Raw genomic sequence first — 13,110 nt, forward strand, 5'->3', positions numbered from 1 at the left:
CCTGTTAGTATTTCACATACTAAAATTGTCCACCATTTGTGACAAAAAAATGACTAATATAAGTCAAGTAAATGCTGGAACAGTAAGCGCTGCAACAACATCGGTTGCACACAATCGTTCAACTGTTGCCCTAGCACCGGCTGAGAAACCTGTACAGTTTTCTGGACTCGACTTTAAGAGATGACAACAAAAGATGTTCTTCTATCTAACTACGTTGAGTCTGCAGAGGTTCATTAATGAGAACGTTCCTGTTATGTCGGATGAAACTCCGCCTGAAGAACGATTTTTGGTAACAAAAGCATGGACACATTCTGATTTTTTGTGTAAAAATTATATTCTGAGTGGCCTGCAGGATGATCTATACAATGTGTAAAGTAATGTCAAAACCTCAAAAGAACTCTAAGATGCTTTAGAAAAGAAGTACAAAACAGAGGATGTCGGAATGAAGAAGTTCATTGTGGCAAAGTTTCTAGACTATAAGATAATAGACAGTAAGACCGTCGTCACCCAAGTTCAAGAATTGCAAGTCATAAATCATGATCTCCTTGAGGAAGGTATAAATTTATTTAATACCTATGTTGGAAATGTTATGTTTATTCTTAATACTCACATAATCTTTAATGTAGGATTGGTTGTGAATGATGCTTTTCAAGTGGCTGTCATTATTGAGAAGTTACCTCCATTGTGGAAGGACTTCAAAAACTACTTGAAACATAAATGCAAGGAGATGACTGTTGAAGATCTCATGGTAAGGCTGAGAATCGAAGAGGATAACAAGGCCGCAGAAAAGAGGTCACGTGGTAATTCAACAATATTTGGAGTAAATATTGTTGAAGAAGATCCCACAAAATCAAAGAAAAGAAAGAAAGCATCTGGTCCAAAGAGCAATCCTCCTAAGAAGAAATTCAATGGAAACTGCTTCAATTGTGGCAAACGTGGTCATAAGGCTACTGAATGTCGGGGTCCCAAGAAGGACAAGAAAAAGGATCAAGCAAAGTTGGCTGAATCCAAAGGAGAGATGGACGATCTCTGTGTAATGCTTTCAGAATACAACTTGGTTGGAAATCTAAGAGAATGGTGGATAGATTCTGGCGCCTCATGCCATGTTTGTGCCAACAAAGAATTATTTGCATCATACACTCCAACACCAGCAGATGAGAAGTTGTTTATGGCAAACTCCGTTGTTGCAAAGGTGGAAGGAACAAGCAAGGTCCTCTTAAAGATGACATCAGGCAAGGTGGTGACTTTAAACAGGGTCTCATATGTTTCGAAATTGCGAAAGAACTTAGTTTTATACCAGTTCTGACTAAAAACAGATTCAAATGTGTATTTGTTTCTCATAAAGTTGTAGTGAGTAAGAATGAAATATATGTAGGAAAAGGTTACCTCACTGAGGGCCTCTTTAAACATAATGTTATTTACAGTTGATATGAATAAAGATTCTGCTTCTTCTTACTTCCTTGAGTCTAAATGTTTATGGCATGAACGGTTGGGACACTTTAATAACAAAACCTTGCGAAAACTGATTAACTTAAATGTTTTGCCTAAATTTGAATGCAATAAATCAAAATGTCAAGTTTGCGTTGAATCTAAGTATGTTAAGCATCCATATAAGCCTGTTGAAAGGAATTCATATCCCTTAGAACTGATTCACACGGACATTTGTGACATGAAGTCAACACCAACACGTGGTGGGAACAAGTATTTTATAACTTTTATTGACGATTGCACTAGATATTGTTATGTCTATTTGCTAAATGGTAAGGATGAAACAATAGATGTGTTTAGGCAATATAAAACTGAAGTTGAAAATCAGTTGGATAGAAAGATCAAAATGATCAGAAGTGATAGAGGTAGAGAATATGAATCTCCATTTGCATAAATATGTTTGGAAAATGGAATCATCCATCAAACTACTGCACCTTACTCGCCTCAATCTAATGGAATTGCGGAAAGGAAAAACCAAACTTTAAAGGAAATGATGAATGACTTACTTATAAGTTCAGGTTTACCACAAAACTTGTTGGGGGAAGCTATCCTTACAGCAAATCGAATACTCAATAGAGTGCCTCACACGAAGACACATATTATTCCATATGAGAAATGGAAAGGTAGAAAACCCAACTTGAAACATTTCAAAGTGTGCGAGTGTCTAGCCAAAGTCCAGGTTCCTATACCTAAGAGGGTGAAAATAGGGCCTAAGACTGTTGATTGTGTATTCATTAGATATGCCACAAATAGTAAGGCATGTCGATTTTTGGTTCATAAGTTCGAACATCCAGATATTCATGATAATACGATAATGGAATCAGATAATGCTGAATTTTTTGAACAGATTTATCCGTATAAAATAGACTTGAGTCATCTAGTGGGGGGGGGGGGTCTAAACAACCTCGAGAAGAACCGAAAGAGAATGAAACCAATGAAGAGAGTCCAAGGCACAATAAACGTCAAAGGACAACTACTTCATTTGGATCTGATTTTGTAACATTCCTTCTTGAAAGTGAGCCTCAAACATTCAAGGAAGCAATGTTGTCTAGCGACTCAACCTCTTGGAAGGAGGCCGTCAATAGTGAGATTGAATCAATCTTAAGCAATCATACTTGGGAGTTGGTTGATCTTCCTCCAGGGAACAAACCCTTGGGTTCAAAGTGGATCTTCAAAAAGAAGATGAAAGATGATGGAACTATTGACAAATATAAAGCAAGACTTATTGTCAAAGGCTTTAGACAGAAAAAAAGTCTTGATTATTTTGACACATACTCGCCAGTGACTAGGATTACATCAATTCGGATGTTAATTTTCCTAGCTGCAGTATACGGTCTTGAAATCCATCAAATGGATGTGAAAATCGCCTTCTTAAATGGAGAGCTGGAGGAAGAGATTTACATGGATCAACTCTGAGGGCTTCGTATTTCCCTGTAAAGAAAAGAAAGTATGCAAACTTGTTAAGTCACTTTATGGACTAAAACAAGCACCAAAACAATGGCATGCAAAGTTTGATCAAACCATGTTGTCAAATGGATTTAAGATCAATGAGTATGATAAATGTGTTTACATTAAAGACACTCTGATTCAGGAAGTCATTGTATGCCTATATGTGGATGACATGTTGATAATGACCAAGGGCATTGCCAATGTAAAAGCTACTAAGTATATGCTCGCTAGTAAGTTTGATATGAAAGATCTAGGAGTAGCCGATTTGATATTGGGAATTAAGATTCACAGAACTCCTAACGGTCTAGCATTGTCTCGATCTCATTATATTCAAAAGGTACTTGAAAAGTTCAAGTATTTGAATTTCAAAAAGGCAAAGACCCCAATTGATGTGAACCTTAATCTTGCTAAGAATAAAGGTGAAAGTCAATCTCAATTGAATTATGCTAGAGTATTGAGAAGTTTGATGTATGTCATGAATTGTACTTGACCAGACATAGCATGCGCTATAAGTAAACTGAGTCGATACAAAAGTAATACCAATCAAAATCATTGATTGGCAATGAAGAGAGTTTTGGGGTACTTAGAAAACACTCAAAACTATGCTTTGCATTACAACAAATATCCAGCAGTTCTTGAAGGATATAGTGATGCAAATTGGATTACTGGGTCAACTGAAACGAAATCCACAAGCGGATATGTTTTCACTATTGGTGGAGGAGCAATATCTTGGAAATCATCCAAACAAACATGTATAGCTCACTCTACAATGGAGTCTGAATTCACCGCCTTAGACAAGGAAGGTGAAGAAACTGAATGGCTCTGGAATTTCTTAGAAGATATTTCGTTTTGGCCCAAACCAATGGCCCCTATATGCATACACTGGGATAGTCAAGCTGCAATAGGAAATGCTGGAAGCGTTATGTATTACGGGAAGTCTCGTCACATAAGACGAAGACATAACTTTGTTAGACAACTACTATCTAGTGGAATTATCACAATTGACTATGTAAAGTCAAAGGATAATGTGTCGGATCCACTTACAAAAGGCCTAACTAGAGAGGGAGTTGAGAGATCATCGATGGGAATGGGACTATGGCCGAGAACAAGTCATCGTGGCGGTAACTCTACCTAGAAGAGTGGAGATCCCAAGATCTAGGTTCAATTAGATCAAACAAAGTCATAGATGACGGTTCAACATTGTCAAAACTTATTTTATGGTCCATTCTCATGATGAGACAATGTTTAGTAACCAGGATAAAGGCATAAGGACTTTTTAATGGTTTCTAAGTTTGATACAGGGTATATCAAATAGTGTATCTACGAGATAACACAGTTAGAAACCACCAATGTAAGTGTGAAGTGTAAGCCGCTTGAAGGAGAATTCGGTAAGGCCAGTTCTCTAAGAACTTATTAACCGAGACGTGTTCATGGCTGAAATGAACAAAACAATGAGAACCAAAAACAGTTCAAGGATTGATTGTGTGACTTATGTTGTCTAGGTATACACCAAAGCTCGACGGTTCAAAGATATCAAATCTACTGATTAACTGAGTATATCCGATATATGTTCACTACAGAAAGTTTAAAGGGAAACCAACTTATCCAGATGCGATTAACCCTTACTTACAAGACACACAAATTTTTCATGCATATGTTTTAACTATAGCCATTCCCCATTCATGTGGGGGATTGTTGGGTTTAACAAGGTGTGAATGAGAAATAAAAAGAGAAAATGGAAAGTGGAGGAACCAATGAAAGTGAGGGAACCAATTTTGGAGGGAAAATGAAAAGTCATTGCAAAGTGCAAATAAAAAGTCATTTTTACCATATTGGTAGAAAAAAGGAAATTGTTGTCCTTATATTAGGAAACACTTCATTTAGTTCTTAAAGGGTTAAGAAGAAGATGCCCCCTCGCATCGTCGTCGTCGCTCGCTCGGCCTCGGCTTCGGCTTCAGATTTGGATTTGGCAAATGATGTGATTGATTGATAATATTTTTGGACAAAATTTATTTAATCAATCTTGTTAATTCATTTTTTTCTCTTATAAATTAATTCAGAATGTTAGTTAAATAACATAATTAATTTGGCTCAACGAATTATTTGAAATTCGCGCGTAACGGTAAATTCGTTTGAAAGGATTTGTTCCTTCTGAAAAGTCATTACTTTTCCCAAAAGACACAACGTTCTGAAAAAAATGGGTATGAACAAATTTGTTTGAACAGACGCGTTCCTTGCTGTAAATGGCTATAAATAAGAGGTCTTTTCCTTTTTTCAAACACTGAAATTTTTTCCTCTCTACATACATTTTCTTACATAATCAAAATTGTCGATCGACTAAGTCTGTGTGTGCTCTTGTTGCTGTTCTTGCGTTCGCTGAAGTTATTGAAGTTTGAGATACGGCTACTTCTCTAACAGGTTAATCTGTTTTATCTTGGGAGAAATTAATCTGCAACCTCGGGTACAGTGAGGAGATTAAATTTCTTAAGGAAACACAGTGATTTCTGTGGACTCGAATTAAAAACATTCTGTTTATTTCATCTTTTTTCTGTTTCTGTATTTTTGACTAACCTAAATACATGAGACAACAAAACATACCTCCCAAAAGAACCCATTAAAAACCCTTAGAAAATCACCAAAACACCAAACTCTCAAACACCTTAAATCAAATCCCAACGAATGAAATAACATTAAAAAATTCATTAGAATACTTAAGTGACAGCACAATTGCGATAACGAAAATATCGATTGTGACCTTTGCGAGTACAATATGGCAATTGCGATATTTTTGCGTGTCCCAATTGCGAGTCCAAACTTTAACAATTGCAACATTACCTCATCCATCAAAATTTAGATATTGCAATTGCAACCCCATATGGCAATTATGACATCAACAGAGTTTCTAAAGTACTATTCTAATTGCGAACCACATCAGATGACAGCCAGACCTATTGGAATCACGAAATCACCGATATGAGGTCTTCTGTATCAAATATTAATTGAAGTAATCTCTTAAGTTAGATATTTCCAATTTTTCATCCAACAACTCAAATCTCAGTTGAAAGCCTCAAGATCCAAATCAAATGTCCAACTAATTGATAAGAGGAAGTTGCTTGGGTGGTAATCATCTCTCACTTCTAACCTTCAGGTAGTAAGTTCGAGTCACTGATGAAGCAAAAAGGTTAAAGCTCCTAGGAAGGGATAGAAAATAAAATAAAACAAAATAATAGAAAATGTTCAACTAATCAAAAAATCATATTCCAGAATTGATGGAATTGCCCGAATCTTATTTTGAGCTTGTCTTTATTAAATATTATCTTTGGCCAACCATTTCAAATTCCAAAAGAATCAGTCATTCAAATCATATCTAACAACCTTGGGAACCATGTCATCTATCCCCAGATTGTAAATACCATAATGAAACTATGGAAATGGGTAAAATAATCAAAAAACACAAAAATAACAAAATGACTATCAGTTCTTTACCTAGAGGACAAATAATCATTTTCCAGTTATTATATTTTTTTTCTTAATTTTTAAGTGGTGCATTCATTCTTTAGAAATTTTAGATTCGTCTTTGAATATGCCAAAAACACAATAAAACTCTTTTAATTTATTATTATTAAAATAGATTAGAAAAAAAAAATAGTTTTAGTATAGGGGTGAAATAAACTAAAACAGAGGGATTACAAAATAAGAAAAATCAATCTTTCACTTCCCATATTTGATTGAAGAAATTAAAAAGAGAGTACATAATTTTTTCTTATATTATCACAATTTAAATGGATCTGCTTGTAACAAATTTTAAAGTGACATAAAATAAATTACAATCACAAAAAAAATGAAGAAACATAATTTTATTCATCAAGATAGCGGGTACAATTCTGTTCTTATCTTGATTCTACTCTCCTAAGATTCATCCATGATTCGAGGGTCGTTGGTGGCGTATTTCTCGAACTAGGAATGATTTAGATTTGACCTCTATTTGAATATTTCATGAATTTGCGGAATATTTGAGATGCCTTTTAAGGGAATTTAGTACCCTTTATATAGTTAACCTCCAAGAATTCTAATTGAAACTTAACACACCTTCTAGAGTCCCAATTCGAATTGAACACGTCTTATAGAGTCTCACAAAATTTCAATGTCTACAAGATAATATATATATATATATAGAATGTCCCACACGGTGAATGAATAGAATTATGAGCTTACTTATAAGGTTTGTATAATTCTCCTTTCTTTGAGCTAATTTTTGGGATATAAATTATGTTGAAGACATAATTTAATTTTATAGGGTAACAAAGCCAAGTTCCCCCCTCCCCCAGAAATAAGACATTTGTAGGGGGTAGAAATACTCTCGGTCCATGAATGTGTATGCATGTATCAGACTGAAACCGAGGAACCTTAGATAAAGAATGTTGAGATTCGGGCATGAAGGGCGGGCTAGGAAATGTTGCATGTATCAGACTAGACAATGAAACCCAAAATAAAGAATGTTTGAATCTGAGTGTGAAGGAGGTAGGAAATGTTGCACGCATCGAATTGGATAGTGAAACATGAGATAAAGAATGTATGGATCCAGATTTGGGGAAGGGGGCGGGGGGGTGACCCTGGTCTATGATTGAAAAGATTGCACAATAGTCTTTTCTTTGTACTAGCTTTTGAGGTGTAAATTATATCGAAGAACTAATTTAATATAAATGACCTTAATAATAGGTAATGTGCTGTAACTCTAATTCCATAATTTAATTTAAACAATAAAACAAATATTTGTTATAATTTTAATTATCTTTAAGTGGTATATTCATATAATATTGAGATTCGGATTTCCAATAATTGTAGTATTAGGCTATGATGATAAATTTCAAAAGTTATATCATGATGATCATTGTCGTATTCGTTGATGAAAATGTTATTCCTGATCTACAAGAGATCAATTTCCTTTTAGTATATTTTTTCCTAGGGAAAAGGGTCTGAAAAATATTTTAACTTTGGTCGAAATTGCTGTTACGATACCAAATTTTATGAAGGATCTCTTACCCCCCCCCCCCCCCCCATGCACTATTTAATAGTGTATTTTAAAGGTATATATGTGCCCACGTGGACACATTACTATTTAAAATGATGTAATATTTATGATGTCCACGCAGGCACATATATACCTTTAAAATACACTATTAAATAGTACAGGGGTAAAAGGTCCTTTCCAAAGTTTGGTATCATAACAACAATTTCGGCCAAAGTTGAAATATTTTTCAGACACTTTTCCCTTTTTCCTATTATTTTAGTGGTGCACTTATGTTCTAAAAATTCTGGATTCACCTTTAGATATGCGGAAAACATAATAGAACTCTTATAATTTATTAAAATGGACAAGAAAAAAGATTCTTAGTATATAGGGACTAAGAGCTTGTTTGTCATTGCTGTTGGGAGGCAAACAATGTTTTTTATTTTGCGAAAAATACTTTTTTAAAAAAAATTAAGAGTTTGACGAATTATTAGCTTTTAAATGGAAGCAGAAGCAGTTTTTTTGCTATTGGAAAGAAGCTAAAAATTTATGTTTCTTAATAAAAGCAGAAGCAAAAGCAGAAAATTATTTTTTAAAGACTAAAATATTCCTTCTATCTATACGTAATTACCAATAATTAATTAGCATTTCGCATACCTTTGTTAAGTTTCATTCAAGATTTTTATTTTTATTTTATGTTTATATATTATTATTATATTATTATTTTTTATTTTTATATATTATTTTAAGTTTATTTTACTGAATCAGAAATAAAAGTAACAACAATATTTTTATAAGATTAAAAATATCAATGACTTTATTTATTTTTGTGCTGAATTTTTCGTATATAGTGGTTTAATTTGTGGAATGATATTTAAATTTATGTTTCTTGATATTTTGAATTATATTTAAGCCATCATGGTAATATTATATTAATATTTTATTTATTTATTTATAATATTGATTGAAAATTTGAATATGTACATTTTAATTTATTTAAAATAAAAAGTTAATTAATTTTTTTCTAATAGATATTTAAAATAGTTTTTCTCTATAAAATCATCTTAATATTAAAAGTACATTGATACGAACCATTTTTTCATAATTTGACTCTCAAAAATACTTTTTTAGAAAAGATTAGTCAAACACGATTTACTTATCAAAAACACTTTTTAAATGAATTAGTCAAACACAAATTGTTTTTTTCTTTTCCAAAAACACTTTTTTTGGAAAGTCATTTTGAAAAAGTCTTTTTAGAAAAAATAGTTTTAGTAGTAATGTCAAACATGCTCTAAATAAACTTAAAAGGAGTACAAGATAAATAAAATTTGATCTTCTTTTTCACCCCCCAAAGTTTAATTGAGGAAGTTGGAACGAGCGTACATAGTTTTTTTTTTTTAATCATAACAAGTTAAATTGATGAATGAAATGTTACACATTGGTGAATGAATAAAATCTTGGCTCTTTATAAGATTTGGGTAATTTTCCTTTCTTTAAGCTAGTTTTTTTGTGTGTATGAGTTAAGTTTAAATCCTAATTTGACGTTGGTATTAGAGTCAACTCAATGTCCCCACCCGCATGCCCCTCCTAGAAAATACGCATCAAATAGTTCAAATAGTTGTGGGGATAAAAATACTCTTAATTCATGAATATGTACTCATCATATTAGACTGTGGATCCTCAATAAAAAGGTTCAAATCTAGATGTGGGGGTGGGATGACTCACTCATCAAACTTGATAGCGGAACCCCAAATAAATAATGTTCGGATCCGGGCATCAAGAGGAGGGGGATGTTCCATATGGGTATATGAATCAAAAAAATTGTGTTCCTTATAAGATTTGAATAATTATGTACTATTTAAACTAGCTTTTAAAATGTGAGCTAGATTCAAGACCCGAATTAGCATAAATGAATGTGTGGAACTCTAATTCCATAAGTTGATCTTGACAATAAGATAAATATATGCTATAATTTGTTAAAGTACACTTGTTGTGTCACTTTTTAACTTTTACTCCCTCCGTTCACTTTTTACTTGTCACTTATTCCTAAAATAAATTTTCATTTTTACTTGTCACGTTTGACATATGAAGAAAAGATAAAAAAAAATTCGATGTTTTACCCTCAAATTAAATATTTATTTTTCAAATCATTTTTCAAGACATCCTTGAATAGGGATAGTTTGGTAAAATACCTATATCAATAATTATTTTCTTAATGGGTATGCCAAGTGAAAGTGTGACAAGTAAAAAGTGAACGAAGGGACTAATATTTATAAGTTACATTAAATGTTAAATTCATATTATTTATGAGATTCTAATTTCTAATATTTGTAATTTTAGGCATTGATGATCAATTTCCAAAGCTATACCAATAAGCTGATCATTGTGGTATGTGTTGATGAAAATGATATTCCTCATCCACAACAATTGCTTGATGATTGCGAAGATTCTCTTAATCTCATAAAGGATGCTGTCAAGAATCTGAAATGATATATAAATCCAATCAAACAAGGTTGTAGAAGTAATTTTACTATATTAATTAAGTGAATAAGTCACCAACACTGGCAATAATTTTCTTAACTATACTTAAATTCAATTGGATATCGAAGAACATTGAATTCTCTTGGAAACTACCCTTTAGCTAATTTTATTATTCCTATAAGTGTATTACAAATTTGTGTTTTATATATATATATATATATATATATATATATATATATATATATATTAAACTTATACGTAACATGCATTTTTTCTCACTAGTCCTTGCATAGATGTGGCAGCTTTGAACGTTATTTTAAACTTTTCTCGACATAGTATTTACTTAGACAAAGACTATAGTTGCTGCATTCTTTTCTCTTCTTATCTATCTCCATGAAATGGTATCAATTAGCAACGACACACTTAATTCAGAATTTTTTTTTTAACTACATAGACTTGTACATATAAGATATTTTTTATTTTCTCATGATATGTAACATTTTCTAGAATGCAGAGTTATCACTTCTTTAAATTAAAATACATAAAAAAGCCACTTATTTTTTCGTTTAAACAAAATGGATGAATCCTTTGGCTTTCAACAACTTGTCCTTAATTTTATTGAAAGGTCAAATGATTGTTTATCCATTTTAAAACTTTTGTAAGAAAGTCACTGAAAGGCAAATCATTTACCTTTTATTTTTTAGTTTTTTAATAATTACGATTGTCACTGAAACATGAGCAACTTTACTTTTTTATAGGTATATGTTGAGAATATGTCTCAGGATATTGCAGAAATAAAGCAGTTAGTTCTTTTATTTGTTATTTAAATTTTATCTATAAGTTAGTAGCATATTTTTCTATTTCTAGTTAGAAATTATATCTATGAATATACGTCTCTTAATTATTAAAAAAATAATTCCCTTTGACAATATTTTTTCTCTCAAAGTCTTTCTGTTATTTTCTTAATTTCTTTATTAAAAAAACCAACAATTGGTATCTATAGCCTTCTTCTTGAGGGACCTGTGAGTAGAAAAGTGGATTCCAAAAATAGTTTTTCACGAATGGCTCCTCCTATTTTTGATGGTGAATTATCAACTATGGGTTGTAAGAATGGAAACCTACTTAGAGGCTCTTGACCTTTGGAAGCAGTGAAAGAGGATTATGAAATTAATCCGCCGTGAAAGAATCTCACCATTGCCCAAATCAAGAGTCACAAGGAAAAGAAAACCATTAAGTTCAAAGCAAAATCAATTTTGTTTGCTGCTATTTCGACAATTGTTTTCACAAAAATCATGACTCTCACTTCACCAAATGAAATTTGGTATTATCTGAAGAAAGAATATGTTGGACATGAAAGAATACGAGGAATGAAAGTATTAAATTTGATGGGAATTCGAATTGCAGAGAATGAAAGAGTCAGAAACACTTAAGGAATATGCTGATAGATTGCTTGGTATTGTCAACAAGATAGATTACTAGGTGCTGAATTTAAAGATACAAAAATTGTTGAAAAAATTCTTGTTACAGTGCCCGAAAGATATGAAGAATGTATAACTACCTTTAAAACACACAAGATCTGTCCTAAATTACCTTGACATAATTGTTAAATTCTTTGCAGGCAGAGGAACAAAGTAGGCTTATGAGGCAAGATGGTATGACTGAAGGAGCACTAGCAGCCAACCACAAAACTCAAAGCAAGAGTAATTTTATGAAAACTTATCCACCTTGTCAGCATTGTGGCAAAGATGGACATCCTCAATACAAATGTTGGAAGAAACCAGATGCACAGTGCAAGATTCGCAAACAACTTAGTCATGAAGCTGTGATTTGTAAAAGCAAATTTTAAAAAGATGAAACAATTGTCCAAGCCACTATTGAAGAAGAAGACCACTTATTTGTGGCAACTTATTTTTCAACCATAAAATTTAACTTTTGGATGATTGATAGTGGTTGTACAAACCGCATGAAATATGAAAGAAATCTTTTTAAAGGGTTTATTCCTATGAAAAATATGAAACTCAGAATTGAGAATGGTGATTGTATTCCTGCAAAAGAAAAAGGGTATGTTTCAATTAAAACAAATTCATGTACAAAAATAATTTTAGATGATCTTTATGTTCCTGATATTGATGAAAGTTTGTTTAGTATATGTCAGTTAATAGAAAAAGGATTTAAATTATTATTTGGAGACAAATATTGTCGAATCTTTGATTCTACTAAGCAAAAGATTTTACAAGTTGAAATGGGAGGTAAGAAGTACTCATTTAATACAACAGAAGATGCACGCAAGCCTTGTAAGACAAAAGATGAATTGACAGATTTGTTCACAATGTAAATTTCAGATGAGATTACAATCTACAATTCATGATCCAAGGAGGAGTGTTGAGAATGTGTCTCAGGATATTGGAGAAATAAAACAGTTAGCTACTTTTAGAGTTTTTAAATTTTTCTATTAGAGTCCTATGTGACTTGAATTTAGGAGTTTTTTCTTTTATTTGTTATTTAAATTTTACTGATAAGTTAGTAGCATATTTTTCTATTTTTAGTTAGAATTATGTCTATAAATGTATGTCTCTGAATTATTAATAAAATAATTTCCTTTGACAATACCGTGATATTTTTTCTCTCAAAGTCTTTCTCTGTTATTTTCTTAATTTCTTACTAAAAAAACCAACAGTGTA

General features: G+C 32.2%; 1 pseudogene; it reads left to right on the forward strand.

Annotated features, from left to right (window-relative positions):
- LOC125837431 (uncharacterized) overlaps positions 1-12,764 on the forward strand; it is a 78,992-nt pseudogene extending 66,228 nt beyond the window's left edge.
- The last annotated feature ends 346 nt before the right edge of the window (positions 12,765-13,110 follow it).

This window comes from Solanum verrucosum, unplaced genomic scaffold (genome assembly GCF_900185275.1).
Source record: "Solanum verrucosum unplaced genomic scaffold, falcon-dt-bn FXZP01000147.1, whole genome shotgun sequence".
Taxonomy (NCBI): Eukaryota; Viridiplantae; Streptophyta; class Magnoliopsida; order Solanales; family Solanaceae; genus Solanum; species Solanum verrucosum.